The sequence below is a fragment of the Erythrolamprus reginae genome, unplaced genomic scaffold (genome assembly GCF_031021105.1).
Source record: "Erythrolamprus reginae isolate rEryReg1 unplaced genomic scaffold, rEryReg1.hap1 H_38, whole genome shotgun sequence".
Taxonomy (NCBI): Eukaryota; Metazoa; Chordata; class Lepidosauria; order Squamata; family Dipsadidae; genus Erythrolamprus; species Erythrolamprus reginae.
Window position 1 is genome coordinate 247059 of NW_027248493.1, and position 27392 is coordinate 274450.

A 27392-nucleotide genomic window follows, 5' to 3' on the forward strand; every position below is an offset into this window, starting at 1 on the left:
CCCCATGACTGTTTTGCAGATACAAATGCCTAGGATTAAATAGTTAACCATATATGAAAAAATATCAGGAAGACTCTCACTTATGAACATCCATAGTTAAATATAAAAGAATGGAAAAGCAAGGCTTTCTTTTTTAAAAAACAGAAGATGGAACAGAAGTTTTGTATTAAAGAGATGTAAACAGCATAAATTCAATCTGGTAATACAGCAAGAACTTGTCCTGAAAAGTAGATAAGACTTCTCAACAATTTCCCAGGGTTTTGTCAGAACTTGATGGACTCAATGAGAAATTTAAAAGAAAAAAAAACCCAGAGAAACGCAGCCAATTTTTTATCACTTTGCCTCCTAATTTAAGATTCTGGGAAATTCTTAACTAACTGGTTCCACAGGCTGAAGTTTGAAACCTCACAGGGTTGGATGACATTTTTTTTATATTGAGCTTTAACAGAAATAACAATTGCAAAAGCGAATTGAAGGGTTATGCAGTTGTTTTATGTCTTTAGATTTATTCTCAAAATTTACACCCATGACACGACAAAATTGACATGCCAGCATGTTTATGCGGCGGAAACAATTTGCCACCCTAGGCCTGATTGTGTTTATCATTTTGAAATTGGGTTGTCCTTATCTTGAACTTGTAAACAGGTTCAAGTCCTCCATGAAATTTTAGGTGTATTTATTTTATGGGAGCAATTGAAATCCGCCCAATCCCATTTGATAAAGACAGGAGATTTTAAAAATACTGTAGTCATTTCAAAGGACAACCTGGTCCTGCTTTGACAAGTTTATCTCTTTCTCAGATGTGAATTTCTCTGAAGTTACATCTGGGAGGGGCAGAGATTTATTTATTTATTTATTTATTTATTTAAATTTATTATTATTATTTGTCAAAAAAGTATAGGATAGTAGTAGTTTGTAATAAGCATATGTAAAAAGTAATGATTAAAGAGGACATTAGGATAGTGGGACAGAGACGGTAGGCACAGTGGTGTGCTTATGCACCATTCACACTACTAACCAGAGCATACAAAACGTTCACCAGACCAATTCTTGAATACAGCTCATCTGCCTGGAACCCACACCGCATTTCAGACATAAACACTCCAGAAAATGTCCAGAGATACTTTACTAGAAGAGCCCTCCACTCCACTAACCCTAACCCTAACTCCACTGCCCTACACAACTAGACTTACAATCCTAGGTTTAGAAAGCTTAAAACTACATCCCCTTAAACACAACCTAAGCATCACCTGCTACAACGTCCTTCCTGTCAATGACTTCAGCTTCAACCACAACAACAGTGGAGCACACAACAGATACAAACAAAGTAAACCGCTCTAAACTTGACTGCAGGAAATACGACTTTAGTAACGGAGTAGTTGATGAATGCAACTCACTACCAGACTCTCTAGTATCATCACCTAACTCCCAAAATTTCACTCTTAGACTAGCCACTGTTGACCTCTCCCGATTCCGAAGAGGTCAGTAAGGGGCGTGCATAAGTGCACCAGCGTGCCTTCGTCGTGTTTCTCTTTTACTAGTACTGTATCATGTATATAAATATTATTATATCTTTGTATACCACCAATATGTACTTGACAAAAACAAACAAATAAAAATAAATAAATACGCCGGCCCCTTGCAGACCTCTTAGAAACTGGGAGAGGTCGGCTGTGGACAGTCTAAGGTTAAAGTTTTGAGCCTGGATCGCTTCCTAAGAGGCGGGTCATTAGCTTGGCCACCGTCGCCTCCGTCCTTCAGCCTCTCCGCCTCCGAAATGTTCTGGACCTCCGCCGACCGCGCAGCTTTCAATCATTCACCACCCCTGCCGCCACCCCCGCGCGCCGTCAAGCTGGCGGGAGCGAGGCTTGAGATAATTCCCGGGGCGGAGCTTTTCTTCGCGGTTCCCTGCCTGAGGCGAGAATAGTGCCTGGAATAGTGGCCGCCTGGAGTAGCCCAGGTGAAGAGGCGGCTCGTCCTGCTTGTTCGGGTAAGGCCAAAAACATGGCGGGGGCCCCGATTAGGATGTTTTTCGGGAGAGAGCGGGGCTCCATTTTGCGCGCCGGCGGACCATTTGGCTGAGGTGTTTGGGCGGGGACCGGGTGGGTGGGAAGCGCGACGCAATAAGCGGTCCCGAGACCTTTCTTCAATTCGAGGGGAGACAGGGACTTGCGGCGGATAATTCGTCCTCGGTTCCCCCCTTCGCGCCTCACCCGCCCGAAAGGGAGTGAGTCATTTTGTGGATGCCGGCACTTCTTCCCTTCTCTGGCCCGGACCTGTCAGCGACTGGCTGGAGCGACTTGTCTTCACCTTTTTTGCTTCTCCGCCAAAGGCGCCTTGGCAAAGCGGGGGCACCTGACGTGCGCAACAGGGCGCGTTTCCAGTTCCACCTCCGGCTCTTCTAAAGAGGATTCGATGCATTTTTTTAAAAAAGTGTAGAATGACACTTTTTACTCTTGGGTATTTCTTACCGGGCACTGGCCCTTGGTGTAGCTTTCTCGACCCATTGATTTCTTGATTTCTTAATGGCTAAAGTCCGCTGGCCGCGGCTTCGATCTGGTGTGAGTGTAAATGTTGATTTTGCCTTTACAGACGGTCAAAGAATAACATCTGCGTTCCCAAAAGTGACAGCCCGGCAAATCCAGGGGTATCTTCCTTTTAATTGTTTCTCTCTAGTCAAAAAGGGGGAATGCGAGGTTCTGACTTATTCTACCACATGGTGCGGAGTCCTCGTAAAGTTGGCCGAAGTTGTTTATAGAGAGAGTCATTTCCAGGTTTATTTTTCCAATGTGACATGTGGGTTGTGGTTTTATTGATTCCTTGAGTTCGAATTTGCAAATCAGGAGTTATATAAAAATGGTGAAATGTTTGGCATGTTGGAAAGGAGAAATTATTTCTCATTTGTCTGGTAAAAGGCAAATAAATGGGGTGAAGAAAAAATAACTGAAGATGGAAGAAACTATTCTTAGTTGGCAATATTGTACCCTAGAAAAGCCAATGATTATAGAAACATAGAAGATTGACGGCAGAAAAAGACCTCGTGGTCCATCCAGTCTGCCCTTATACTATTTTCTGTATTTTATCATAGGATAGATATAAGTTTATCCCAGATATGTTTATATTCATGATTGCATTGTTAATGGATGATTTTTAGAAATACAGTAGTATTGCCAGTATGGCCAGTGGAAGTGAGACCCAAATTTATTATTACAATATTCATTGGAAAGTCAATAAATATTTTTATTTTTTATGCAGTTGCCCAGGATAGAAATTCCATGTCTCCAGGCTGAGATTATGATAATTTATTGACTGACATTTAATGCTTATTCCTATATCAACAATGAAATACTTAACTGTAATCAAATATATTGATTAACAATTGAAAAATGTATATAGAACATAATTGGATTTTAATAAATGTTACCTATTACCTGGTTTTGAAACCATTGCCTGAAGTGTTTATTTCTTTTATTTCTTTATTTTTTGTATATGGCTATCATGGTGCAATCATCAACATAGGGTAGGTCAGGGATAGGCAAAGTTGGCTCTTCTATGACCTGTGGACTTCAACTCCCAGAATTCATGAGCTAGTATGATTGACTCAGTAATTCTGGGAGTTGAAATCCACAGGTCATAGAAGAGCCAAGTTTGCCTACCCCTGGGTAGGTTATTGAAGTTTTTTTCTCTCAATTTGAAGACTATGTTTCTCTTTTTCAAATACAGCTTCCCATAATATGTATTCAGCATAGATTGAGTAAAGATGGAGAAAATATTAACATTATCACACTCCTTTGCCAATATAAACCCAATGTGTTTCACTGTATTATGTTATTTTTAGTATTCGTTGGCATTATCAATGATGCAGCATATATCAGCAATATTTCATATTCCTTAGCCTTTTCTAAAGCCAGTTGGAGCACATGGTGCCTCTTTTTCCATGTAGGGCTTTAATCTGTGTTGGATTATGATAAGCACTATTTTGTTAGCATGTGTAATTAAGGATACCTCTCTTTATGGTATTGACATACTGATTTAACCCTTTCAGTCAGTTGGCCACTGTGTTACCTGGTTAGAAATTTTATGGACTCTTCTGTTGCTTGCTACTGTATATTTCAGCGGATATTGAATTAACTCAGGTAGCTTCTGACTTTGTAATGACCAATGTGCTGATCTAACATCTAGTACTAGTTGTTTTTGTAAATAGGGAATAGTTTCTAAGATATCTTGAATCTTGACATTTCTTCTGTACAATATCTCCTTTTCCTCTTCCTCCTCTCCAGCAGTTCATGATCTGTTCCACAACAGGCACCTAGCCATGCCTTCATGCTAGGCAATTGGATTCCTATACCTTTTGTTTTTTTTGGGGGGGGGGTGTCAATAATACAGCAAACTTCATTGGGTGATATCTATGTATAGAGGCATCATTTTGTTTATTTGAACGAGATTGACTTAAGATAAAGTACATGTTTAATTAGATTGAATTATTAATATTTCTTTTAGCTCTGCTTATTTTGCAGAATTCCCCTCCAGCGTACCACTAAAGTCCAAGTGTGTCAGACCAAGATAATTTTTGCAAACCAATTTTTAAAATTAAGACTATAATTGTACCATGTGAGGCTGGAATTTAACAATTCCACCCTGGAATCTTACCTATCACCAATATAACTCTTTGATTAAAATTCAAGAGTGGCCTTCTTGATGTCAGTAAAACATTTTTCTACCATAAACCTGCCATATTCACACTAACTTTCAACGATCTAAACATTCTCAAGCATACTTCTTGGCCCTTCTGGGATGTTATCCAAGGAATTAATTTTCTAAAATTCAGCTATGCTTCTCTTTCCTCCTAACTTTTGGAGTTATTTGTTGCAGTATAGCAAGCTATGCTGGGATAGGATTTTTATTAATCTGGAATTCTAGCATAAAAATACATATATACTCTGTGAGAGAATGTGTCCAGTTTCTACTTTCTAGGATTCGCGTTCGTGAGTGACCCCACTGGCTTGCCTTGCTCTCTGTCCCTTTTGAAGGCATTGCTGTCATTAGGACTCAGCGGCATCAACAGTTATTTATCATCTTGCTTCCATCTGAATGTTTGCATTATGTTTCTAGTATATTCAGATTATAAAGTGGGGTATAGATTGTAAACGCAGTAAGTTATTTTCTTAGGGGCTGCAGTAGCTCTCATGGCTAGGACATTGACTCAGAATATCATAGAGGGGTTCGCAATTTGGCAGTTTGAAAACTATGATTGCAAGCCGAATATCTGAATGAACTCCCATCAATTTGTCCCAGCTTATGCCACCCTTGCAGTTCAAAAGCACACAAGTGCAAGAAGATAAATATGTGTCACCTTGGTGGGAGAATATAACAAGGATATGAAAACAGCCCCCTTGGTGTCCTCAGATATCCTCTGGGCAATGGTGATGTCACCAGCTAATTCTTAGAACCCAGAAATGTTTTAGTAAATGCTTCCAACATGAATGTAGTAGTAGTAATTTTCTTGTCATTTCTTGTTGAAAAATGCAGTCATTCTATTAATTGGTCAACAAGACCAGTTATTAAAAGTTAACAAGTTTACAGTTAATAAGACCAGCAATTTACAGAAAATATCCTGATGTTCTTGCCTGAAGAGTATCATGTATAGAATTATTGAAAATCAGAATAGTGACCAGAAAGTGCAGGTATGTAAAAAAAATACAATTGCATTTAGCTCTGCCTCTGCAAATCTTGAGGAATAATATAAACTATTATCTACATATGAATGTTTTATAGCTTAGTTTGCTGTGCTACCATCATGGTAAGTGTACATCAAAGTAGCACATTTTCTGAACTTAGCCTATTGTGACTTAATATCAAAAGTGGGGTTTCAAGCCAATTTAAATTAAATTAAACATTTGTTTGCTTGCATGCATTGAATAAAGAAAATGTACCGTAAATTGATCTTATTTATACAAATCTCCTACTGTTTGTTAATAGAAAACAGTTGTATGTTACCCATATGAGTTACAATTGTAGTAATCCATTGATTATGCACAGGGCCATTTTGTACCGAGTTCTTGTGTGCCTTATTTGCTTTTAATATTACATAATGAGTCATGAGTCAATGATCACTTGTTGCAATAGAAAAAACACATTTGTTTCCAAATTTGTCTTCTCTCAGAATCTGTGAACTTTTGAAAACAAGATCTTACAAAAATGGTACACAAAAATGAATAAATAATATATGGTGAACATGAAACTGTTTATTGTATTTTTTAAATCTTCTAGATGAGAATCTACAGAAGCTAATAAGTTTGATGAGAAATTAAAAATACAGAATAATGGTAGAAAAAAAGAAAACAAACCCACAAGCTTGTTTGATTAAGGCGGCAGGGTAGAAATCGGAAAACGGTGACATCTAGTTCTGTCTTAGACATGGAAGCTAGCTGGGTAACAGTCACTCTCTTAACTCAACTCACTTTATAGGGATATAGGGAAATAGAAGGAGGAGTATTAATAGGTTTGCTACTTTATTTATACAAATAATATGGAAGGGATTAAAAAAATCTAAAATATAAACATGGAAAGGAAATAGTTACTGTATTCATATACAGTACAAGACTCAAATACTATCATATTGAAATGAAATTATGAAAGAGAAAAATATTAAAAAGTAGGTAGTAATTAACTAATTAACTAGTAATTAATTATTCTTTAGTTTTATTGTAGATAGGAAATTATGGAGAAATGAAGTACTTCGTTTAAAAAAAAGGGAATCAGCATGAAACAAATACAGTTTGGGCTATTTTCTGCATTGTTCCTGTATATTGTAGCTGAATTTTTAAAATCATTTTGGTTTTTAAAGTATAGATGATTAAAGATTGATGTTCATTTTCAGTTTCTTTGCTATAATTTTCCCACTTCTGAACAATTTTCTCCAAATATTTAAGTGCACTGGTATAATTACTCTGTGTAATAACTTTTGCATCAGACTATAGCTACTTAATGTATCTTTGTAGTGACCAACTGTCCTCCTTTTCCGATAATTACAAGGGCAATTAAATTTTTACATTGTTCGAATACTTTCTGATGCCTTCCCAGATTTTTTTTTCCATTTTGAAATACGGTAATCCTTTTGTTTTAGCTAAGGAATTGGATTTCACCCACATTCTTTCAAAGAAGAGTGTATTCCTATTAACTATGTTTATTCTCTGAATTCTTTCTTGGATTCTCTATGGATTCCCTCCCCCCACCAAATAAATCACTGACTCTCTCTGCTTTATACGAACTCTGTATATTCTTTGATACATCAAAATGTAGTTTAAGAAGGAGCCATGTAGACAAATGAACCCAACACATTTACTACTGGAGTTTATAATAATGGATTCTTGATAGAAACCAGCATGCTTTTTGTCTTTCTTGTTAATGTACATATTCTGTTATTTTTTAAATACCATGTCTAGAATACAGTAGTTGACATATAATATATAGAGTTGTTTTGTAGTATTTCTGTCTTGGACTACAACTGTAATAAAGCTGTTTCTGCTTTTGGAGAAGCTCAAGGCAAAACTGAGTACTGTATATCTGTCTTTTCTCTGTTATATTTACATATTTGTGTTTTGCCACCACTGTTGAACAGCTGGTATAATTTATCCAATATTTAGCGTTAGCATATTTAAAAAAGTTCTTTCAACATTCTGGCACCATGTCTAGAGTTCCAGGTTATTTCTGTGTCTATTTCCTTGGTTCTTTGCCTATTGCTTTATTACTTTTTTTGTGTGAATACTTTAGTTTTTGTTTTCATTTTACACATCTGTTTCTGTTTTTAGTTGTGCTTATATTGACCCTTATTTTAATATCTTTTTACAACTGGAGAGCCTTTTCTCATTAGCTTCTCCCATCTTACAATTCTGCTTATTACTACACCGAATTCATTAATATACTTTCTTAAATCCCAAGATAAGCATTCAACCACACAATGTTTTAATTTTTATTTATATTGAAAATTTCAATGTCACGTATTCACTTTCCCCTAATCTTGTGCCTTTTTCTGAAGAAGAAACTTGTTATCAAAAAATGTCAGGAATTTAAAGGTCTACATTCGACAGAACGTTTTTCCTAACAGATTTTGGTTTAATAAAAAGTTTCACTACTATTTATTGAAAAATAACTTTTTTAATGAGACATTTACATGAAAATCTCACAGATTGTGAGTACAAATATTGATAATTATGTAGTAGTATAGAGTTTATTCTGACTTTTGCAAATGGCTATTTATCTAGCTTGGTTATATTTCATCCTTAGTCCTGTAAAGTAGGTTAGGCTGTGATATGAAAAGTAGTTATTTCGTTAGAAATTTCTCATTACTGCGACACCTTCATTTAGCATAGATAAAATATTTAAAGCCCTAAATATCCTAAGGCCAGCTAACCTGTAGTATTACTTCTCTTGTGAATGTGCAAATAAATCTCTGATGCTCTTATTTTGTTGCATGTGCTCAATATGATGCTGTTGTTAATTGGAAGCAATACTTGTTCAAATATTAAATTGGAAAATCTCCTTTTTGCTAGTTTGGTGGATTGAAGTTGCAGAGATAGAAGCTATAGGCAATTAGTGAAATAAAACAGGTGGAACATGGAATGTATTATTGCAGTGACTAAAAACTTCTTGAACCTCTGAGGGATTAGTTTTTTCTTCTGTTTCAAAACTATGATAAACCTATTTTAGGATCTTCACCATAGGTATTAGGGGCTTTCTATCTCAAAATAATATTAAGCTATGCCACCAAAATTGATTAGTACAATTGTTTATGGAGATTCTTAGTCATTGAGGTCAGTCATAGTTTATTTTATTTATTGAATTTATATTGTATCCTTAGTGGTTAGAGTACAGTACTGCAAGCTACTTCTGCTGCTCATCGGCTGCCAGAAGTTTGGAAGATAAAATCTCAGTAGGCTCGAGGTTGACTCAGCCTTTCATCCTTCCAAGGTCGGTAAAATGAGGACCCAGATTATTGGGGGTAATATGCTTAGTCCATGTAAACCGTTTAGAGGGGGCTGTAAAACACTGTGAAGCGGTATATAAAATCTATCTGCCCTGAGTCTGCAGAGCAGGGCGGATGAAAAATCCAAGCAAGGAAGCAGGCAAGCAAGCAGTCAGGCAGGGCAGGGCAGGGCAGGGCAGGGCAGGGCAGGGCAGGGCAGGGCAGGGCAGGGCAGGGCAGGGCAGGGCAGGGCAGGGCAGGGCAGGGCAGGGCAAGCAAGCAAGCAAGCAGATAAATAATAAAGGTGCTTTTTCAAAAGGCAACTGGACTTTGTTTTTTCTTGAAGATGTTTTACTATCCATTCAAAAAGGTTCTTCAGTTCATTAGCACAATCAGCAGATTTGACAGGCTGGGAAAAGCAGAGACAGGTTTTACAACCTTGGAATTTGTGCTTAACTAATGTCATTATTTTAAATTTCAGATTAGTTTTAATTTTTTAAAAATATTAAGTTGTGGACTCCAAAGAGATTTCTGTTTGGGTATATATAAAAGAATTAAACTAATGACATATAAAGTAATAGGATGTCTCTCCCCGTATCATTTTTAAATGGTAAAGCAGTATGGCTAGTGGTCATATAGGAAGTGAGCATGTTTGTTACTGAAGAGAAGAATATTTGTAGCTGTTGAAGTATGGGATCCTCTATGCTCTCCGAGCGTGTGTGTGTGTGTTTGTGTGTGTACACTCATTTAAATGTATTTTCATTTCTTTAGGAGATGTTTTCTGCACTGAGGCTTACTTCTTGGATTTATATCATTCATTTCTCTTTCAGCTATTGTAAGTATACTATATTTATTTTTGTCTTATATCACAGTGAGTGTCACATAATAACATTGAGTTTTTCCCAAGAGTTAACCAGTCTCCTATATGACTTGTTTATTTTCTCTTGCACATGCACACTCACCATTCAGTGTGGTTATTCTGGCAATATACGAACAGAGATGTACAGTCGTGGACCCCTGTCCTATGATGTGCCATGTGTTTTTGTTTTCACAATGTACAGATCTGCACATGGCTCATTGTATTGCTTATACCATGTTGCTCAGTTTGTGTCTCGGTGCCTTGGGTTGGGCAATCTTCTGCCTTAGGGTATTCTTGGGTTTGAAGTGTGTACATATATTGTACTGGTTGAAGATCCTCCTGAGCTTTTCTGATATTTTCTGAGAGCCGAGGTGGCGCAGCAGATAGAGTGCAGTACTGCAGGCCACTAAAAGCTGACTGTAGATCTGCATGTCAGCGGTTCAAATCCCATCACCGGCTCAAGGTTGACTCAGCCTTCCATCCTTCCGAGGTGGGTAAAATGAGGACCCGGATTGTGGGGGCAATATGCTGGCTCTGTTAAAAAGTGCTATTGCTAACATGTTGTAAGCCGCCCTGAGTCTAAGGAGAAGGGCGGCATAAAAAAACCGAATAAATAAATAAAATAAATATTCCTCCAATGTATGCAATGACAGTGTTGCTTCATTTATTGTCCACTTTGTTGTCTGTTATGGACAGTGTGGAATTCAACCCACTTAACAACTGGTTAACCGAAGATGCTTTAAAAGAACACAAGTTGTGACCATTTCCTCTACTGAGTTAGTTTGATACATGATAAATATGATTGTCCATATTTGAACTTTTCTTTTAATAAAATTTTATCTGTTATTCTGCAATATATTTTTATGGCATTATTATAAATTATTTCCCATCCTAATATTTATTATATATTATACCACAATTTCAGTGCTAACTAATCTTTCAAGGACCCCTCAATTTCATGTTTGAAGCTTATGAGAAGACAATCTCAACGTTCTGAATTTGAACAGGATGTTTTCTTTAAATTCTAGTATTAAGTTAGACAACTAAATGTTCATAGTATCATACATTGTAGGTATTATGAGAAACTGTAGAAGATAATGTTACATAGCAATTCGATTGTTTTTAGGAAAATGGATCTTGTTTAATTTTGTAATTTAATTTAATTTAATTTTGGCGAACAAATTATTCCCTTTGTAGCAAGATGAATAACCCAAATCTAGAATATTCAAGAAATATTTGCCATAATTGTAGATCTACTTAACACATTTCAAATAGATAGATAATCTATGGCAATTATCCTATTATAATCACTGTTATACAAATATGAATGTAGGTTTATAATTGTACAAATAGTAAAGCATATTTATTTATTTATTTGTTAGGTAAATGCAACCTGGTTAGTTTTTTTCCTAAAGGAGAACCAGGATCTGTCTCTTGTCTACCAAGGAGCCAATCGAACCATGTTGTGACTTGGCATAGAAATGATATTAAAATGCCTGCAACTAACTTCTCCCGGGTTTATCAGCAAGCAAACCTGCTTTGGTTTTATCCTGCACAACTAGAAGATTCTGGAACATATCAGTGCACTTCGTAAGTTATTTTATTCATTGCATTTGCAAATTACAATAATTCATTTAGTAACCATTCGAAGTTACAATAGCACTGACAAAAGTGTCCTATGACTACATTTCACATTTTTGACCGTTGCAGCATCCCCATAAACATATGTTCCAAATTGATTGCTTGGCAACTGGCATGTCTTTATCAAGGTTGCAATATCCCTGTGTTAACTTTTGTGATCTTCTGACAAACAAAGTCAGTGGGGAAGCCGGTTTCAATAATGTTACTAACTTAAAAACTGCAGTGATTCTTGTTAAGACACATCATAAAATGGAAATGTTGGGCTCAATTGTGTAAGTCTTGACTCCGATTGGATAGCAGATTCGACTGACAACGAGTCAGTCGAGGTGACTGGGGCCCGTCCTTATCCACCTGTCTGGGAGGAGTTTGATCTGGTGACACCTGATTTTATTATTTATTTTATTTATTATTTGGATTTGTATGCTGCCCCTCTCCGAAGACTCGATGAAGTGGACAAGGTCATTGGAGCTGTGAGTTCCGCCACCTGTTTACTGGATCCATGTCCCTCTTGGCTGGTTTCGGCCAGCAGAGAGGTGACACGGAGCTGGGTCCAGGAGATTGTCAACGCTTCTTTGGGGAGGGGATCCTTTCTGGCTCCCTTCAAGGAGGCACTTGTGCGCCCCCTCCTCAAGAAGCCTTCCCTGGACCCAGCCATTCTTAACAACTATCACCCAGTCTCCAACCTTCCCTTTATGGGGAAGGTTGTTGAGAAGGTGGTGGCTCTCCAGCTCCAGCGGTCCTTGGAAGAAGACGATTGTCTAGGCCCTCAGCAGTCGTGATTCAGGCCTGGCTACAGCATGGAAACTGTTTTGGTCATGCTGATGGATCTCTGGTGGGCCCGGGTTCAGGGGTTTATCCTCTGTCCTAGTGCTTCTTGAACTCTCAGCGGCTTTCAATAGTATCGACTATGGTATCTTCTGCGCCAGCTGGAGGGGTTGGGAGTGGGAGGCACTGTTTTACAGTGGTTCTCCTCCAACTTCTCTGGTTGGTCGCAGTTGGTGTTAGTGGGGGGGTCAGAGGTCGACCTCTAGGTCTCTCCCTTGTGGGGTGCCTTGAGTCAGTTCTCTCCCCCCTGCTATTCAATAACTACATGAAACCTCTGGGAGAGATCATCCAAGGGTGAGGTATCATCAGTATGCTGATGATACCCAGCTGTACATCTCCACCCCATATCAAGTCGGTGAAGCAGTGTAAGTGATGTGCCGGTGCCTAGAGGCTGTTAGGGTCTGGATGGGTGTCAACAGGCTCAAACTCAACCCTGACAAGACGGAGTGGCTGTGGGTTCTGCCTCCCAAGGACAATTCCATCTGTCTGTTCATTACCTTGGGAGGGGGATCACTGACCCCCACCATAAGGACAATTCTAAACCAGAGTTAGACCCAAGTGAGCGTGAGTTCCCTTAAAATTTCCCACTGACAAGCAGGAACATAAATTGATTGTACTCCAGCATTATAATTACAGCAATACTTTATGTTGGTTGTAGCATTTGAAAAATGGAAAGGATTTATAATGTCACTGAAGACAATTCAATAATGAGAAGAAAATATAAAATTAATATTTTAACCATGTTTATTGATACTAAATTTAGCTTTAATTGTGTAAAATTTGAGTTCAAACAATGCTTGGTAGAATATTAAAATGACTATGCTTCTATAATAGTTTACATATTTAAATGAGAGTAAACACTTCTGAATGATTAGCATCTCAAATCTAGCTAAGTTTTTAAAACAATAGAACTTGATTAGTTCTATTTATTATTCATTTGTTTATACATTTTTCCTGAAGAACATACAGTATATTCCTGGAACTTGCAAATTAAATATAAGAAATTGAATTGATACAGAAAGTTTTAACTTATGCTTTAATTAATCTTGGTCCAAAATTTATAAGTACTGTATATAAAAGAGTATACTTAATTGATGTTATTGCTTTTTTCACCTAAATATTAAATGATAATTTGATGCCAATTACTCTCTTTGTTGATGTATATATTATATAATAACTGAAGTACTGATACCTGTTTATTGCAGTAATTCCACAAGCGTTAACAAAAACATAACAGTGTTTGATAACAGTGGATTGTGTTTTGATAAACGAATGGCTTTTAATCAGAAAGTTCCATTAAAATACAGTGGGACGCTGACTTGTCCAGATCTTCAGAATTATAGAAATGATGAAAATGCTCCTTTTGCTTTACAATGGTACAAGGTAAGTCCTTTTCCATAAAGACAGAAGCAAAATAGCAATTAAGCAGTTTATCTCTTCATTTTTGCACATGACTATTCTGCTATGCTATGCTATCTTTGGACCAACTGTTTACTTGAATTTCCTCTTATTTCATGTATAACCAAATAAACTTTTTTGTAAAAAAAAAAAAGCTCTTCCAAAATAAAAAGGGTTTTCTTTTTCTTTTTTATATTTTTTAACTCATTTTTAACCCATTTTTAATCCATTTCTGACTTTTTACAAAAGCACATATGGCAAGGCTACCAATTTGCTTTAGCTACATTTTAACAAGGGTTTTTAAGAATGGGGGAAAAGAGAAAGAGATAGCATTCTGCAGCACAGAGTTCATCCAAGCCATTGAAGCAGCAGAAAATGGAATATGATACTGCAAACAGTATGTTTCAGTAAGTAACTCATCTGCAGTCTCCTTATCACAGTGTTTCCCAACCTTGGCAACTTGGAGATATTTGGACTTCAATTCCCAGAATTCCCCAGCCAGCATCCGCTGGCTGGGGAATTCTGGGAGTTGAAGTCCAAATATCTCCAAGTTGCCAAGGTTGGGAAACACTGCCTTATCAGATAAATTTAATTTATGTGACTCAATGGAATGGCACTTACAAATTGAATTTGAAAGCAAACAGCATATAGAACTTTCTTCCTCTCTTGCAGAAAATGGCTGCTCTCCTTGGAACTCAGCAGTTGCTTTCCTTGCACAAGAGGTGAATGTAATAAATTTAAAAAGAGAAAATGTAACATATTTCCTCTCTAAACAATGTTTGCTTACAGCTCAAACTGACAACTCAATTTATAAACTTTTATTAACTTTCATAAATAAGATTGACTGTTTGAAAGAGTCTATTAAGAAAAAAGTTTGAAAGAGTCTGTTTGAAAAAAGTTTATTAAGAGCCACCCAAATACTACAAAAGGACTTAGGAGGACAGCTACTGATCGATATGAAACTAGAGAAGGCCCCTTTCTCCCTTCCAAAAATGTGAAAGGGAAGAACACTCATAAAGAAAACTTTCAATCAGGTAGAGGCCTAAGAGATGACCAATATAACCACAGTCTCCAGACTAACCAGGTTACATTTCAAATTTATGACAACAGAATGAATGATGGAGTTGGAGTGATAGAAAAGCTGTTAGGCTGTCTGTGAATCAGCTGCTCCACTGTGAATTCACTCTGATAGACATACTGCACACAGTGAACGATGAAAACCCTATATGAAGTCTGACTCCAACCACTGTGGAGAATGGCTGCCACCGAGAAGGCAATGTATGATAATTTTGTTATCATACAAGCAGTCCACAATTCCATCTATGCTCTTTAAGATGAAGTCCTTACTGAGCACTTTTTCAATATTTACAATATGGGTCTTTTGCTCAGACGAAGTGTGCCCATTTCTGAAACAGCCTCTCCAAGAGGGAACGGTTGCTTTAAATCAGGGGTCCCCAAACTTTTTACACAAGGGGCCAGTTCACTGTCCCTCCGACTGTTGGAGGGCCGGACTATAAAAAAAACTATGAACAAATTCCTAGGCACACTACACATACCTTGTTCTAAAGTAAAAAACAAAATGGGAATGTGCTATTTTGAGGGGGGAGAAGGTCTGAAATTTATATATGAAATTCATAATGGTTAATAAGTTAGAAATATAATTGGTGTTGCACTTTTTGAAGGAACATTAAGGAGGAAATTTAATTTTTAAAAAATGAATGTAACTGGATGACAAAATTAGAAAAAAAACTTTAGCAACTTTTTTGATGATTGATATTAGTTACTAACAAAAAACTGCATTTTATTCATGGAAAATTACATGGTACACTGTGTTGTTTGAATGTATGTTGAGAGAAAATGCATTTATGGGAATACATTTATGGGAATACACATTTTCAAAAATTAAAAATACCCCTGCCTATAAAATTGGATGTAATTCAAGGAGCAAGACACACTTTTTATTTTTGTTCCCTTTGTTCATACACAACAAAAGGAAAATTATATGAAATATAACAATGTTTGGTTTTGTCTCTTATAATAAAATGGAAATATAGTTTCATCTATATGTTGTTATGCTCTGACATGCACAACAGATACAAGATAGAAGTGATGAGAGAAATGAGACTGGTTCCAAGTCTCTAGCCTCATAAATGACTGGTCCTTACTTAGTATTATCCAGAATTATCAAACAGCATGGTCAAACACTGTGCTGATGGGAGTGTTGGGAATAGAAAATTCATCACATCTGGAAGGTTCTAGATTAGAGGAAGTCTGGTTGTAGTGACTTGATAGTTGTAGATTAGGTCAAGCTACCTAAGATATTCTTTATCAGTGCTGCTGACCTTTGTTCAACTCCCCATACACACACACACACACACACACACACACACACACACACACACACACAAAAACAATCCTTTCCAAAGCAATGAGTTACCATTTAAGTTACTGTACTTAAGGCAGCTGTTTTGTTTTGTATGATGGTAACTTTTTTCCCCAGTTATAAGAAACTGAAAGAATTAGAATCAGAGAAGAAGAACCATCAAATCAAAGATGTCTTAAATTTAGAAGACCAAATATTAAAGCAATAGTTAGATTAAGCTCTATTCAACTGAGTGCTTTGCCTAGACAAAAAACAATTCCCATAAATCAAGGAGGGGCATTGAGTGACTGACCACTGTGATGTGTTTTCCAGTGGTGGCAGCTCATGCAGTTAGTTCAGGGTGGGATCACCATAACCAATTAATGGTCCAATATTAGTCCTGATCTGCAACCAATCTGGGATGGAATTCAGCCTAAGGGGGGAAAAAACAAAATAGTCTTGCTTCATACTACTCTATGTATTGGGGTGTGTGTGTATGTGTGTGTGTTAATTTTCCCTAGGGGCCACAGGGCTGAACCAATAGGGCTGTGAAGTTGCATAGGCATATGCAAATTGAAATAAAAATAGCACTTTGTTTTCAAAATAAAAGCAATGCAGTTCTATTGCATGCATGGCATATGTTTACATTTTATTTCTAATTTCTGGTTGACCTCACTTGGGCCAGACAGGGACAGTTAAAGGGCCGGATATGATGTGGGAGTAGCAAAATGCCAAGGTCTGCTCTAGGAAAGGTTTAAAGGTTTCACCAGTCCAGTCAGGCTTGTGCTCATGTCTGATTCTTAGCCTAGGGCAGAGGTCGGCAACCTTAAAAAGTCAAAGAGCCATTTGGACCTGTTTCCCAGAGAAAACAAAACACCCGGAGACACAAAACCTAGGTGGGAATGGCCAACTTGACACCATTCTCACTGAATCACATGACACTTCCCCCCAGATATGTCTACCCAGGTTTTATGGGTTCGTTTTCTATAAGAAAAAGCTATCTCTCCCTTTCTTTTCCCTCTCTTTCTCTCTCTCCATCTCTTTTTCTCCCTCTCATCTTTCTTCCTCTCTTTCCCTCTCCCCATCTCTCTCTCTTTCTCCCTCTCTCTCCCCTTCTCACTGTGGTATGTGCTGAGGAACAGTCACCACCCCTAGCTTCTCTTCAGACAACCCTCCTCCCCTTCTCACAACTCCCTGGCTGTGGCATGTGTGGGGAGACCCTCCTTAAGGCACAAAGGCACATGCTTCTCTCCTGCCCTAAGGGTCTGGCCATTGCCTTGTCGTGTCCATCCTGTTGCTCTCACAGCTGTTCGGCTGAACAGGGAGGGTGTGATATCCAGCCCAAAGCGGCAGGAAGTGAAGGAAGCCTTATGTGCAAATGTGTGAAGACAGCTACAGGGCTGCTTCCTTCCTGCCCTAAGGATCTGAGCATCACCTTACCTTGCCTCTCCATCCCACATGAGAGGAGAAGGAGGGGGAGGAGGGTTGCCGGAGTGAAGGCAGCCTTCACTTCCTGCCGTTTTAGGCTGGAGCTTACCTCCCTACTGCTTAGCTGAACAACTGTAGGCTGGGACATGGCAAGGCAAGGGCCAGATTCTTGGGGCAGGAGAGATGTCCAAAGATCCTCCTTAAGTGGGCACCCACTGCCTGCCCTCTTTGTTGTGCTTGGCATTTGTTTGAAGGTCTCCCCATGCATGTGCACACTCATGGCCCTGCCCTGGCCAGCCAGGGAGGCACGAGAGTGGGAGGAGGATTGCCCAAAGGGAAGCCTCAGCTAGGGGTGGCTATGTTCCTCAACCAGTGCCAAAGAATCAGCCACTGCTGCTTCTCCATTCACACCATCGCCTTTATCTTCTCAGGCCAAGTGAGAGAGAGGAAGGTGAGGCTAGCCAGGGATGGGACAGTAGCCACAGCAGGGGGCCCAAAGAGCCGAATGTGGCTCCAAAGCCATGGGTTGCTTATCCCTGTCCTAAGGAGTTTCCATCATCATACAAAACTCAGATCAATTAGAGCAGGGGTCTCCAAACCTGGCAACTTTAAGACTTGTGGACTTCAACTCCCAGAATTCTCTAGCCAGCTATGGTGGCTGGAGAATTCTGGGAGTTGAAGTCCACAAGTCTTAAAGTTGCCAAGTTTGGAGACCCCTGAATTAGAGTGAATCTTACTCAACAAAGGCAACAGGAGATAGGATATTAAGTTTGTTATGTTAATATTAACTTATTAAATATGTTATCAGCAGCAATAATTTTTAAACCCATAGTATGCTATTTATTTCCTGATGATTCTATGTCAAAACATTCCACACTTTCCCTCTCTTTTTCTCTTATCAGTATCACTAGGATAATTTTTTTTTCTGGCCAATAATCTGCTTCCCGAAGTCACTAGGGATTCGTTAGGATGGTTTTATCTAAAATTAGAAATGCCAAAAGAATATCCGCTGTTGCAGAAATCCAATCACAATTTATTCCTGTCCCATGATTTGCTTAACTGCTGCCTGAGTATATAGCAGGTCACTGGGTCCTCTTATCTCACTAGGGCAGACAACGTAATTTATAAATCGCAGTACTGTCAAACAATTTAAGGCATGGCCAAAGCCAACAATTCACATTAAGGGATTAGCACTCTGTCTAGAACAAAATACAGTGCAATTCTTCATAGGATGTGTTCTGATTCATGGGCCTCCAGCAAATTCTAATCTCCAAAATTACTTATTTATTAATAAAAACTCACTCTTTATTCAAATTCAAGCATACATGAATGAAAACGCAGGATTAATGCAGCACAGAAGCAAATACTATCTCTTTTTGAGCCAGATTTGATCTATGTCTGAGGAAAAGTGCCAGAAACTTATTCTTTATCTACATTCCTGAGATAAAGCTCCAAAGTCAATTTACGCAAACATAGTTCTGTTCACCAAAGTCTTTTCTAACGCAGTGTCCAACAAGGATGATATTTTTGCAACAGAAATCATGGTTTTAAAGCTTCGTTCCAGCACACCCTCAGTTTCATGTCTCTTCCAAAGAACGGCGTTAAGTCTCCATGTCCCATTTCCCACAATCCCATTCCTGCACAATCCCCCATGTAGAGACTGCAACGTTCTCTACATTGGGCTACCTTTGAAAAGTGTTCGGAAACTTCAGATCGTGCAGAATGTGGCCGCGAGAGCTATCGTGGGGTTTCCCAGATTCGCCCACGTTTCTACAACACTCCATGGTCTGCACTGGCTGCCGATCAGTTTCCGGTCACAATTCAAAGTGTTGGTAATGACTTTTAAAGCCCTACATGGCACTGGACCAGAGTACCTCTGGAACTGCCTTCTACCGCACGAATCCCAATGGACGACAAGGTCCCACAGAGTTGGCCTCTCTGGGTCCCGTCGACCAAACAATGTCGTTTGACGGGCCCCAGGGGAAGAGCCTTTTCTGTGGCGGCACCGGCCCTCTGGAATCAACTCCCCCCGGAGATTAGAACGGCCCCCACCCTCCTTGTCTTTCGCAAATTACTCAAGACCCATCTATATCGCCAGGCATGGGGGAATTAAGACATCTCCCCCAGGCTTTCTTATATTTTATGTTTGGTATGTATGTGTTGTATGGTTTTTAAATTGTTGGGGTTTTTTAATGTAATTTTATAATTACATTTGTTCCATTGTTATACTGTTTTTATTGTTATTGTGAGCCGCCCCGAGTCTTCGGAGAGGGACGGCATACAAATCTAATAAATTGAATTGAATTGAATTGTTGGGGGGTTTATATATTTTTTATTATTAGATTTGTCCCATTGTTACACTGTTTTTTATTACTGTTGTGAGCCGCCTCGAGTCTTCGGAGAGAGGCGGCATACAAATCTAATAAATAATAATCCTTTATAATGCCTGGAAGTGATATCACACCTCTTCTTGCCTTCTGAGCATTCTTCCATAGCCAGGGTTAATTCAATGGCTTTCCACTCTCATGTCTCCTTCACTGTCTGACTGGGACCACTTTCCCAATGTCACCTCAACTCCCTCTAGTGGTTCCTCAGGCTCACTCAAGTCACTTTCCGCCTCACTGTTGCTCTCTGCTTCCTCTGGCAATCCCCCTGGCCCAGGATACCCAGAGGGGCCTGGTTCATCCTCCTCAGAATCTGACATGACCTGAGGTGGACAAGGAGCACTCACAACAGTATGTGGGATTTCAAATAGGCATATAAGTAAAACCTGTCAATTTTATTCAGAGATCTGCACTTCAGAGGAGGGACCACGTATGCATTTTCATGTTTTTCCACCAGTTCTTAATTATATCCAATTTTAGCATGCGTCAGGCAAGGCTCAAGTTTCACATCACAATTTCAAATTTGAACGGGCAGGAAACAAATAGTTGAGTAATGAGTAAAGTACACTGTATTCCGATGCCTCAAAGTTAAGCCACCATGAATATAGTTCAAGCACTTTTAACTGGATTTTTCCTGTGTCATTCATAAACAATAGTCTTGAGCAATAAGAAATATCATATTTTTTTTGGAGTATAAGATGCACCTAGATTTTAGAAGAGGGAAACAAGGAAAAAAGTATTCTGAACCAAATGGTGTAGTAATATATTATTTAATAAAATACCAGTGTAGCAAAATACTTTTTATAACCATGTACACTTTTTACAAACTTCAAACTTGACAGCTTTAAGACTTGTGGACTTCAACTCCCAGAATTCCTCCTCCAGTCATGCTAGCTCAGGAATGGCAATTGAAGTCCACAAGTCCTAAACTTGCCAAGTTTGAAGACCCTCTAACCCAGGGGTCTTCAAACGTGACAGCTTTAAGACTAGTGAACTTTAACTCCCAGAATTTCTCTTCCAGTCATGCTAAATGGGGTAATTAGAAGGCAAAACTGCTTCTGTTTTTTTGTGAAAAACATGCCATTTTTTTCTGCAAAAATTGGGTGGGCAAAGGGGCTGGGAAGCCTGCAGAGATGTCCTGGGTGCTGGGGGATGGCAAAAATGCCCCCATTTTTGCAAAAAGCAGGCCGGTTTGGGGGCATTTATTTATTTTTTTTGCAAAAATTGAATGGACAAAGGGTCTCGGAGGCCTGCAAAGAGCTCCTGGGAATTGGGGGAAGGCAAAATTTCCCCTGTTTTTGTGACAAAATGGAAAAAAATAAGTGTTTTTTCACAAAAATAGGGGCATTTTCACCACCCCCCGGCAGTCAGGAGCTCTCTGCAGGCTTTCCAGACCTTCTGTACACCCAATTTCCCCCAAAAATGGGCCTATTTTTTGAAAAAATGGGATGCAGAGAAGGGCTTTGACAGGCGCAAAATATCTGTATTCAGTGTATAAGACGCACTGACATTTCACCTTCTTTTAGATGTTTCTTGTACTCCAAAAATGCACTTTATTCTTGAGCAAGAGACCTAAACAGTTCATTAATTTGTTCTGTTGGGGCAGGGATATAAACTAGTTCCACTAGACCTTTGCTGGCCAAAGTTTGGAGTCCTTCTAAACATCCTATGGTCATTTTAGTATTCATTTTTGCCCTTCCCACTATATATTCAAAAGAAAGTAGCAGAGAATGCAAGACCTCCAACCTGTTTGAGATGGCCAAGATCCTTGCAACACCGTCTTTTTTGTTTCCATGGAAAAAAATAGTAGGAATCAGGTAGGTCAGCAGCTTTTTGGCCTCCTTTGCCATGCTGGGAGGTCTAACCAATGATGTAATGATCATTTCTAATGATCACTAAGCAAGCAACATGTGAAATTTCTCCAGTTATTTGATGTACCATCAGTACCAGAGTTCAGGACTCACATTCATATTAGGAGAGAAGGGACAGCCACAGCCCTGTAGACTTTCAGTAATGATTGTTATACTGAGCATTCTTGTATGCATCCACCACAGAGCTTCACAATCCCCCCTTTTCTAGTTTGATGCCTTTAACTATTACACCAGAATGGCTTTCTATGGCAGAATCTAAGAGCTTCCTGAGCCTAGCATTCACATGCTACCTGTGTCATTCTAAAGTTATTTATCTCACCCTTAAGACAACCAGCACTAGTACATGTTGTGCAAGTGTTTCCGAGTTTATAATTTGGACTTGACTTGGACATACAGTGTTCCCTCAATTTTCGCAGGGATGTGTTCCGAGACCGCCCGCGAAAGTCGAATTTCCGCGAAGTAGAGATGCAGAAGTAAATACACTATTTTTGGCTATGAGCAGTGTCACAAGCCTTCCCTTAACACTTTAAACCCCTAAATTACAATTTCCCATTCCCTTAGCAACCATTTAGATTATTACTCCCCATGTTTATTTATTAAAGTTTATTTTAAAAAATGTTTTTTAAAGGCAGATGAAAGTTTGGCAATGACATATGACGTCATCGGGTGGGAAAAACCATGGTATAGAGGAAAAAACTGCAAAGTATTTTTTAATTAATATTTTTGAAAAACCGTGGTATAGACGTTTCGCGAAGTTCAAACCCGCGAAAATTGAGGGAACACTGTATTTGTCAGAAAAGCCTGTTGCTAATAATATGGAGGGTTTACTAACATTTTTTTTTCATTTGCAGGTCTCCATATGTCATCCCTGATTTTTCGCTTTCCTGTTTCTTATGGAAAATGGTGCCCAGACTCCTTTGCATTTTCAGTGCTAATATGCTCAACATTTCTGCCTTCCGAATCCATCGCGTGGAAAATGCAGGTGAAAGTTCTCATCGTGATAGACAATCCATGGAAAGAAGAGTCTCCTGTTGTTGGTTCTTCTGGTTCTTCTTTCTCTTTTTTAATACAAAGTAATTCTGTGTTTATGCAGATAACTGCCAAGATCACACCATAAACCCCTGGCCTACTTTTGTCCTGGAAGGAGAACCCACAGTCCTAAAATGTCTACAATACAAAAATATAAAGCCTTTCGATCTGTCCCTTAACCTGACCTGGGAGAAAAAAGGTTCATCAACTATTATCCCTGTAGGATTCAAAGGACCAAGAATAATGTCACAAGATGATTCTTTCTGGCTTTTACCAACCACCCTTCAGGACAGTGGAGAATACATCTGCACTCAAAGGTAAGCATGCAACTCAGGGGGTCATTCAGTTTTACATAGCTTAACTTTGGAAACAGAACGCACTTAGCCAGGAATAGGTAAAAGGTTAGTAGAAAAGGCACTAGAGTACTAACACAGCACTCACAATATACTGTTGGGAGGAAAGTTGTTTTCTGTACAATTTATGTATGCTGGATACATTGTTGGAAAATTCATTAGTCCACTTTTACTAACACAAAGCTTACTATTCAATTTAGGATCAAGGAATGTTTGTTTGTTTGTTTATTGATTGATTGATTGATTGATTGATTGATTGATTGATTTAATTTGTATGCCACCCCTCTCCTTAGACTCGGGGCGGCTCACAACAGTAATAGAAAAAACAATGTAGAATACAAATCTAATAATTAAAACTAAAAACCCATAATTTAAAAAAACATGCACACAACATACCAAACATAAACAATATAGGCCTGGGGAAGTTATATCAGTTTCCCCATGCCTGACAACAGAGGTGGGTCTTAAGGAGTTTTCGAAAGGCAAGGAGGGTGGGGGCAGTTTTAATCTCAGGGGGGAGCTGGTTCCAGAGGGTCGGGGCCACCACAGAGAAGGCTCTTCCCCTGGGACCCGCCAATAGGACAATATATATTTAATTTGCCTTAATTAGTCTCCCTAGACTAATTCCTGGACTAATGTGAACATGGTTCTCCTCAGACTGTTCAGCTTTCCTGAATTTTGTGATATATTTAGTGATTGCCAATTCAGGGATTAACGGTGTCCACCTTAAAATGTATCCATGATAACGAAATGATGTATGAGTTAGGAAAGTACTGTGTGTTGAGGATGGACAAAAAAAATCAAGATTAGATATAATTTTTACCATTGTTGTAATATCTACAAGTGAAGAGTTTGAGAGTTTAGAATTTCCAAAGCATGGTTCAGTGAGCTCTAAATAAAGTATTATTTCAATAATTCAGTCAGTGCTGACTACTACTTCATATAATTATTGATTAATGTATGTATGACATTGAAGAGTGATAAATTATACACACACACACACACACACACCTCTAGTACTTTCATATTTTCCTATAGTGCAGTCAGTTTCCTCCCATTGCAACTAGAAAAACAAAAAGTTTTCACTGGCCATGGATTTACTCTAAGAGCTCAAAAATGTGATTTGTGGGTAACTAGGTGACTTTCAGTCATTCATTCCCTCAGTCCAATTCACCTCACAGAGTTGTTGTTGTGGAAAAATAGGATATGTTAACTGTCTTGAGTTATTAGTAAAAATAATAGATGTGGAATTTAAACAAACAAAAATAAACAATAATGGCCCATCACTACACCTAGAATGGAGAATGGTGATTAGGAAAATGCTAGATTGTGCTAAATTAAGCAAATTAACATATGAATTACAGAATAAACAAAATAAAGACTACTATACAGTTTGGGGAAAATTATATAGCTGGATAGAAAAGAAAAAAGAATTGAACTAACGTTTAAGAAACAGAAGGAATCAATGGAAACAGAATTGTAAAGTATTAAGCAAATTCATTTTGTGTTATATAGGGAGACTAGGATGGCACCATTTCGGCCTTGTTCTGGCCTTATCAGCTAGCCACACCCTTACTGGGATTTGATCTGGCAGCTAACAGCTGAGCCACCAGACTTGATCCCTTCAGCTCTGTACCAGGGAGAGGTTGTATGTTTATATATGTGTGTGTCTGTATGTTTTGTTTTGTTTTGTTTCTTTATTATTAAAATAAAAAAATAGAATGGAGGATTTGAGAAGGTTTCTTTTTGCATTGGAGAGATTTGGGAAGTTACTTTTTGTATTTTTATGAGAGGTAAAATCATTAAAAAAAACAAGCACCTATTTGAGATCTGTCTCTAGTCTTATCCCTTAATATGGATGCAAATGCAAGTGCAGCTCTTGATTCTACGAAGTTGCACATGGGTGTATTTATGCACCATTAAGATGAGCACTTTACTATAGTTACACTTAGCTTTACTAAGATTAGCACTTTACTATTGTTTTATTTTGGAGAAAATGGTAAGGAGAATGCTTACTTACGAGCTGGGCAATCAGTCATAAAAAAATTAGTCTGGGATTTCTCATTCTGTTCCAGAAAATCCCCAACTCTAAGGAATTGGGGGTGAAAGAAGAGCACCAGAATGTATATGAGCAGGAATGTTTTCAACAAAATCAGTTTACACAATTCAGTATGTCAGTACTGTCCAGTTTCTGGTATTCCTATTACGTGTTGTCTAAAACGATTAAATATGAGTAATAAAGAATTAAAAGATTCATCTTTATTTTTGTAAAGCTGCAATTCCTCATTGTGACTTTATCTTTTCCCTGCAGGAATTCCTCCTACTGCGCTAAAGTGTCAATGAATTTAGAAGTTGTCAAGATAAATCAAACCAATAATATTTCCTATCCTCAAAAGGCATTCCAGCTTAGTTCCGGAAGAGTAGTTTGTCCTGATCTAGAAAATTTTATACAAAACAATACCAATTATGAACTCAGGTAGTACAAGGTATTATTTTCAAATCAAATTTCTATATGGGGATTTGAACTTCAGTTTCCAATATTCAAAATTCACTAAATAAGATGAAGAATCTATGGTCCTCCAGAGCTTAATAACATTACAAACGTAATAGGATGAAACATTCAGTACTGATTAATTGTCATCAGTTCTGAGTTATAGTCTAAATGAGGCCTGTGATATAGCACCGTTTGACTTCTGGAACACTCGCCGTATCATTGTAATATCAGAAATATTGTTTTCAAAACCTGCAATGATCACACTACATGGTAGAAATTTTTCCTCTTTCATTTTAAGAAGTTATTGTCCCATCTCCTCGCCCACCCCAAAGTGTTGACTTTTCTCCACTAGAGTCTTTTGAGCATCTTCATACCATCATCTAGCTATTGTGGCAGTGATATCAAATCTGTTCACATCACTGTTACTTTAAATCAATGATATTTGGGCGATTGTAGAAGATGCTATAAATCACTATTTGAGAAATGACACCCCCCTTCTTTGAACCTGTAATAGATAATTAGAGGTGCTAAATATGAAAATATTTACTGACCCCTCATATCCTGGACACAAATTGTTTCAACTCCTACCCCCAAAATGTCGCTACAGAGCACTGCACGCCAAGACAACTAGACACAAGAACAGTTTTTTCCTGAACGCTATTACTCTACTAAACAAATAATTCCCTCAACACAGTCAAACTTTTTACTAAGTCTGCACTTCTATTTCTACTGGTTTTTTCTCATCATTCCTATCACCCTTTTCCTCCCACTTAGGAGGAACTTGTTGCTTGTATCCTAAGATTTTTATTAATATTGTTTCTTCGTTGCTTATTTGACCCCTATGACAATCATTAAGTGTTGGACCACATGATTCTTGACAAATCTTTATTTTCTTTCATGTACACTGAGAGCATTTGCACCAAGACAAATTCCTTGTGTGTCCAATCACACTTCGCCAATAAAGAATTCTATTCTATTCTGTAACTCAGATGAGTTGGATATGCTAAAACTTATGTATACCTACAGTATGTCATAGAAATGAGTACACCCCCCTCACACTTCGTAAATATTTAAGTATATATTTTCATGTGACAACACTGAAGAAATGACACTTGGCTACAATGTAAAGTAGTGAGTATACATTTTGTACAACAGTGTAAATGTGCTGTCTCCTCAAAATAACACAGCACACAGCCATTAATGTCTAAACTGCTGGCAAGAAAATATGTCTTGGTGACCTATATTTCATAATATTTTCTTCTAGGCTTCCTGCCCTAATTTGACCTTTTAAAAAGTTATTGGCATGTTACAAAGCAAAGAGAGAAAACATCTCCTGACATCCATCACATGCTCTCAAAACCACCAAGGTTCCCATTATTGGTAAAAAGTAGGCCATTCTCCACTGAAAATAGAAATGGCCCTGATCTTGATATTATTTTTGAGCCAATTCAAATCTTTGCTCTTTGCCCATTTTTTTTAGTTGTCGTGTTTTCTATTGTCACATCGTGTTGATTTCAGATGGGTTTTTTTTTTTCATTGTATTGTTTTTTGTACTTTTTTGTTTGGATGATTAATCTTAGCTACTTTCATAATTTTTTGACAAAAATTACTTTATAGTTTAAGAAATAAATATCAACCAATCAAACCATATAGATTTAGGTTGCATAATTCTAGTTTGTAAAAACTTATTTGATTATTTTGAATAGATCATCAGGCATTCTAGAAAAAAAATGCAGGAGCTCTCCAAAGATTGATGTCACCATGTCAACGATATGATTTTTAA

General features: G+C 38.1%; 1 pseudogene; it reads left to right on the forward strand.

Moving 5' to 3' along the window:
- Positions 1 to 1909: 1909 nt before the first annotated feature.
- Positions 1910 to 27392, forward strand: part of LOC139155649 (interleukin-1 receptor type 2-like) — a 48091-nt pseudogene continuing 22608 nt past the window's right edge.